Source organism: Augochlora pura, chromosome 7, assembly GCF_028453695.1.
Source record: "Augochlora pura isolate Apur16 chromosome 7, APUR_v2.2.1, whole genome shotgun sequence".
In the NCBI taxonomy this organism is placed as follows: Eukaryota; Metazoa; Arthropoda; class Insecta; order Hymenoptera; family Halictidae; genus Augochlora; species Augochlora pura.
Genome location: NC_135778.1, coordinates 23,851,356 through 23,858,747, shown reverse-complemented (window position 1 = coordinate 23,858,747; position 7,392 = coordinate 23,851,356). Strand labels below are relative to the sequence as shown.

Sequence of the window (7,392 nt, the reverse complement as noted above, 5' to 3'; positions counted from 1 at the left end):
CTTTTTATTCCACATGAAATGTTCTACCCACAATTCTACTTGTTCCACGAAAATTCATTAGAATTCTCTTACTTATAATAAATTTTCAAAAATCAGCACCAAACAATATCAGTTCGAAATTGATTAGGTGCCCTAATTTCCCGTACCCGCTGTGCCCTAAGTTTCAGTTCACAGAAAGCTCGATTGAACGCCGCGGTTACTTCAGAAAGATCATCTCCCCAAGCAAAATCCCCCTAAGTTCGTCAAACGAAAGGTTTTATCTACCATGTGACGAACCTAATAGTTTCAGTTTGGAACTGTTCAGGTTCTGTTACGGTCACGCGGGTAGCGTAGCTCGCGAATGATTCCGCTGGTTAAGCAGAGAGAGGCGGGCCCCGATCCATCCGAGACGTTTCCCGTCATCATTACCTTTAGCATTCGACGCGGAAACTTAGGCGACGCGAGTTCGAAGCTCCTCGAAGACGTAACTCTCGCCTGTCTCTTGATTTAGCCGGCTTCTATTTGATGTTTTCCGGTGCTTTTCTCTTAGTCGATTCAGAGTCCTGTTGATCCAACGGGAACCTCTAACTTCGGGGCTTGCCTACACGTAGACTGCAACGTCTGTATACAGGGTGTATCAAAATTATGGTAACACAGGGACACGATGGATTCCTGAGGTCATTCAGAGTAACTTTTTCCTTAGCGAAAATACTTTGCGTGGCTTTGTTTACGAACTATTAAAGAAAAACCGTAGATAAGAGACGAGCGCGGTCCAGGGCCAAAAAGCCACGCCTTCTGGCTAATGGATCCCGCCCTCTGTTTAACAGAGAGTCTTAACAACCCGGAATTTGAATTTCTCGCATCTTCTCGGCGAAATTTATAAAAATATATTTTATTCTTATAAGAAATTTATAACAATATAATTTTATTCTTATTAGCTTATATAGTTTATAAGAATATATTTTATTTTTATAAGAAACTTATAAGAATATATTTTATTCTCGTAAATTCATAATAATATCTCTGAACTCTTAAAGTAAAGTTTAACTCTATCTGGAGTTATCTACCATCCGTTGCGCAATAGATGGCACAGAGAAATGTGGAGGACCGATTCTTACCAATCTAACTATGTTAATGGCCTCGCATAAGTAATGTAAGTGCGTTTTTCTAATTAGCAGAAATAAACTCTTCCTAAATTCCCAAGTTCCAAAAAACGAGAAACACAAACCTGGCCTATTATAACGAAGCAAAAGACAGTACCTGTTATGAAACGCTGTCTCAATTGTGTCCCCTATACGAGACAGTGTTACAAATAATAAAATAAAAGGTGATTCAAGCATACACAAGTAAACTTAAAAATTCTATTTATATTTTTCTTCTCAAATTCACTATCGTAAATGTTATTGCCCTTCGATAGAAATTGTACCATCTCTTCGGCAACAGCGTGTCAATTTGGCGTCACGCTGGCGTCACAAAAATACTTGAAATTCGTTAACTTCAAACGCGTGTAACTTTTAAACGAACAATCTCCGCGCTTTGGGACTTGAATTTATCAAATCTTCTCGACGAAATCTATAAAAATATGTATCGAATAAAAATTACTTAAGCTAAAGTTTAGCATTATCACGAGGTAACTAGAGCCATCTGGAGCCACGCATCTCTACCGAGAGCGATCAAACGGCGTCCACGCTGATCCAGAACGAAACGTCTCGCCGCCGATCCCCATGAAACATTCCAAGCAATACTTTCCCACTTGATCCACGGCGAGGCAACGTTCGAAACAGCTGGGCCAGTCAGTTCTCGCCGAGACATCGATCCCGTCGTCTGTCCGTCGTGTCGCGACATCCGACACTGAAGTCTGAATAGAAGCCATTCTACCGCGACATTGTAACGACTCGATCGAACCAGTATCGCAACGGTCGAGCGACCTCGCAATGCCGGCGACTACCGCGAGAAATTGTTTCGCAAAGTAGTTCGCACAGGTGGTGCCGGACGATTCGGTCTTGCTCCTAGGGACATTTCTATTTTCCTTCGTGCCCGGCCTTCCCTTTCGCCCCCGCCCCTCTCACGAGCCGCGGGCCGCGGCCACCGCCGCCCGGTTCTTCCTTGTTCTCACCATTGTTCGTGGGACGCCAGTCAAACTTGATGAATCTTTCATGCGAACGGGCCGAAGCCTGATGGAATTTCTTACGGCACTTCGGAAAAGTTCCGACACCGGGAGAAAAAGGCTCTCTCTGCCGGCGTGCCGGGTTCTTGTTTTCTGTCGATCTCGCTCTATGGTTCGCTACCTTGCCGAATCTCACTTTGCCGGTTGCTGGAACACCGGCGCCAATTACTGTGCCCTGACAGAAGCCCTCGGAAGTTTCACTCCGCCGAACGCAACTTTAGCAATTGAACCCTTTGCAGTCGCTGCTGTTTCAAGTGGACATTTCAAAGTCTTTTCTGGAGCTATTGCTCTTACATTTTGTACAACCTGGTGTATTATATAATTTTGTGACTCGCCCAAGAGTTAACGAATTTTTGAAATATAAATGAATTTGATAATGTTAACATTATTCTGAAACGTAACTGGTGCTTTCTTGTCACTATAACGTTACGATTGTTCTTTAATATCATTATCAACTCTTGTCTTCTGTTTTCTACCCCTTCGTTGTCATTTCGTTTATATTTATTATCATTATTATTTCTACTTTTTCTTCTCTTTCTCTAAAATTGTTTTCTTACTTATATACAGGGTGTTTCATTTTAACCGAGAATATACAGTGAAATATCTCGTAATTGGATTTTGGTAAGGAAAAAATGTTTATACAAAATCTATTCAGTATAAACAACTGTCTCACTCAGTATTAACAATCTTTCCGTTCGTATAACGGAGAAAGATATATAGCAAGGTTAACTTGATTTTTCTATATCAGCCTGTACATTTGCTCCTTCTTATTACAAGTATACTCAGTTAAACGAAACACCCTGTAAATCAATAAATATTACTATCATCATTACTAAAAACTGCTACTTATTAAAATTACTAATATAATTATTTAACTATTTTAAAAAGATCAGTTGTAGTTTATATTGAAAAATTGTTATACTTACAATATAATACATTAATATATAATATAATAATATATTATATAGTAACATGATAAACATATATATGTATATAAATAATATACAGGGTGTCCCGGAAATGCCAGTAAAACCGGGCAGGGAGTGGTTCTACATCAAAAAATAAGAAAATATTTTGGTATAACATTTTTTCATCCGGAGCTTCGTTTTCGTGATAATCGACTTCAAAGTTCGTTCAACTTGTAAACGATTTATTACACTTTGCTTGTGTATTATTAATCAAGTCAAGTGTCGTGCTCGTGGAATGATTTCCGGGACACCCTGTACATATATAGTAATATAATATATATAAATAATATACATACATATATAGAAATATAATATATAATATGTTAATATTTTTATCATAATATTTCATTATAATATTATAATATTTTTATTAAGCGCGGATTCCGCGAGGCAGTGATTTTCATGGGCGCCGTTTAACATTGTATTTGGGCTGTCCAGTTGGAAATTAATTTGCAACCGGGGCGGGGCGGGGTTAACAAGTGTCGAAAGCGATCGATCCGAGGAAAATGGCCGGGTGAAAATTGTCAACACGGTAGACCGCGTAAAAACTGATGGCCGGCCGCGGAAAGAATTAATTGTAAGGTTGACGTTGACGCACGAAATCCTGGCCGCAGAACGATCCTTTGACGGTAAAATGTCTGCTAGCTAGGCCGAAGGACAGGGCGGCGTTGCTGAGTGATTGATGACACTTGTAATTAAACACGTGGCCCGTGACTCCCCTATCGGTGTCATTAAACGGACCCGCAGATATTGTATATATGTATATAAGTATTTGTATGTGTATTTGTATGTGTATCTGTATCTGTATGTGTATCTGTATCTGTATACGTATGTGTATATATTGTGTACAGGTGTTTTTGCTGGTTTTTTGTTCACTTAATAACGAGCATTTAATGGTAACAAACGGACGAAACTGTGCTGGACACGGTATTATCGATAGGAATGATCGACCGTTGGCAGCTGACAAATATTTACTGTCATTCGGTTGGCTTTGGATATAACGTTCGCCCTGGATGACGGGAATTCTGTGAATTATAGCAATTCGAATGTCGGCATAATAGAAATAAATTGTGCCGCTCGTATTACTGTATTTTTCGATGTTTATTTAGTATCGTCGGCGCACGAATCACGTAATAGGGGAATTTCGGAAATATTTTCAAAATTACATTTCTGTGTTTCTGCCGCCACGAAAAGTTCGATGAATTATTAGAACAAAAATAATATTAAACGTAAAGTAGAGAAGAAATTAGTATTATAAATAAAGTGTTTTTTAATGTTACTTAGTGTAGTTATGCAGTAGTTGTTAGTAAACGAACTTAAGAAATATTTGAAAGCCATTTAACTATTATTTTAGTGAATTATTAATAATAAAAATATAAACGAAGCAACAGTCCCAAAGGAGATAGTTATTACAGTATATCTTAATATTATTTAGTCTAATTAACATAATAAGTTACAACAGATGAATTTAAAAATATTTTCGAAATATTTTTCATTTCTTTTATTAAAGAAGTCTGTATAACTTAATTATTATAATTATTATAAACGTCTCAAACGAATTTTAACATCGAAGTTAAATTATTGTTTTATCAGTAAAACTTTTCAGTTGTTAATTTACTTATCCACGTATTTATTTATATAAACATCTGATACAGATTTATTTTATTTAAAATTACTATTTATTTTAATAGTATTTAATATTACTCTGTAGTTGTATTTATTGCATCGGCTATACAATTAATAGAATTATGTTTTACATAAATATCAAGTACACTTGCAATGTTATTAATAATTTTGAAACATTAATTGTGCACGTTCGCAAGCGGAAAATATTCAGGCCATTGATTTATCGGGCAATTTATTTACAATGTAATATCGCTGATAAACTGCAAGTATCTGGAATGTTCATTTAATCAGGAATTTATTTACGGCGTTAATAATACAGTAATTTGATGATGTGCAAAATTACGTGATTATATCGTAATTAAATTGCCCAGGACATCACCGTGTACACGCAAACTTGTAATATAAAGTACTGTGTTTTTATTTAATTATCGATTCAATATTCTAAATTGTAGTCACATGCAAATTATTCTTACCATTTCTTTATTAAAGTAAACATTCGTATTTACCTTAGTTTGCATTTTAACTATTTTATAAGAATTGACTTCATTTTATAATCTAAAGTATTTTGTAATAAATGGCTTTACTTTCAAATATAAATTACTTTATAATAAACGAGTTTAGTTTTCTATGCACATTATTTTATAATAAATAGTTTTTATTTCAAATATAAACTATTTTATAATAAATGAGTTTACCGTTGAATGTACACTACTTCATAATAAATGGTTTCACTTTCAATTTTAACTATTTTATAAAAATTGTACTTACTTCCAATGTTAATTATTTTATAAGAAATAGTTTTACTTTCACTTTGATTTAATTTCTTAAACCTATACGTGCTTTTTCAATCGTGCTTCTTTTTCAAAGATTGCGGCATAAACTATTTCTATCCATAATCTATTTTGCAAAAACTATCATACTTGCAATTTCACTTGTCGAACAAAAATTGATCTTATTTTCCCTTCCAAAATCCATCCTAAAATTCATTTTTCAAATTTCCCACAGAACATTTCTCAAAACTGATCACCGAAAAATGTAATTCCAAAAAATATCGACTTTCACAGATACCACTGAAATGGTTTATTTTAAAAAGCAGCCTAAAAGTGCAAAATGCGGTGGCTCGTCAAGGCTCGCAATTAGTCGTTCCGAGGAAGTGCAAAACGTGGAAAAAAAGTCCGGCACGGAGATGGTATCTGGCGTGGCAATTGTCCGATCGGCGAAGAAGCTTCCATGGTGAAAATGCCGGAGGAAGAGAGGTGTCCCATAAGCGCGACAAATGAGCGGCAATTAACCGAGGCAGCGCCGCGAGACGCGGGTCCCCCGTCTTTGTCGGACGGCGTGATCGCGGATACGACGTGTTTACGATTAGGAGCGAACGACAATAATGCCCCTCCGCACGCCTAATTACACCCGGCCTGACCGAGTGACGGTTCCGCGGCGGGAAAGATTCGCGGGCCGCCTCATTAATGGAACAGACCGCGCGCCGGAAGACGTTTTGCACGATCCCCGCGAAATTCTTTCTATTCCCGAAGAAACGCGGGTCGGTTGTCTGGCAACCAGCTGCAGCCGCGAACACTATTATGCAGAAAAAGGGAGGGGGGAGGGCGAGTAAAGATGATGATTAACTGGCAAAAATCGTAATTCCCTGAGTGGCTCCCGGGTATAATGATAGAGTTTTAGTCCCGATGCTGATGGCTTTGCATTATCTTTCTGCTACTATGTCTGATTCTATACAGGGTGGCTCATCTAACTAGAGCGCCCTAAATATCCCACTTGTTCCTTATTAGAGAAGAAAATGTCAGAGGAAGACAGTTGTTGGTTCGGAAGAGAAAATATTAAGATGTCCCATACGTCTAAACTCAGAACAGTGGAATATTATACATCGAGAATGTAATACTTTCGATAAATTAGGTGTCGCCGCTATTGAAAACAGCTTTTAACAGGACGTACGGCGATGTTCAATTGCACGACAAACGTTAATTTCATTAGACGTGTCAATTTCCGAAAAATATAGCCTGCCGCGTCGCGGAACGACTTTCGAAGCTGCTCATTACGCGGGAAAATGCGAATCGGGGCTTTGCACGAATTGTAGCATGGTCAGCAGTGTTTTACAACGTGCTTTTCATCGCGTTAAAGTTGGAAACCGTGAAATATAGATACTAGATTCAGTGAAGCGTCGATACATGTTGGGATGACGAGGTTGGGAGATCAAATAATACTTTATATATTAAATGTTTCTTCAAACTCCACGACACAATGAAATAAACATTTATCAGTGGTATCTTATTACTATTTGCACATTACACAAAATTGTACTTTATGACTCTATGTTGAAAGAATGACGGCTAGAAAATTGGTGGACTGTCGGAGCTACGACTAGCATAGTAGGCTAGCCTGGAACGACTGACCCATTCCTTCGTAGGACCTATAGAGTAAGTATTAATGGTGATGCTTGAAATGCAATAAACAGCAGGTCAAGGAATCCTTTCTTCGTCCACATATTCCGAGCATTTCATTGAACATTCCAACATGTACATATCCCAAAAATAAATTGAAGTTGCTGATTGGTCTTTGTATTAGGCTGCCACGTAAGTTCTTTCTGAGTCATGCTATGTGGGACCTCGAGAGTTTGTTCGATGGAAATCCGCGATA

At 37.5% G+C, this 7,392-nt stretch overlaps 1 pseudogene; it reads left to right on the top strand.

Moving 5' to 3' along the window:
• The first annotated feature begins 4,007 nt into the window (after positions 1 to 4,007).
• LOC144473750 (uncharacterized) lies at positions 4,008 to 6,125 on the top strand (annotated as a pseudogene).
• Positions 6,126 to 7,392: the final 1,267 nt, after the last annotated feature.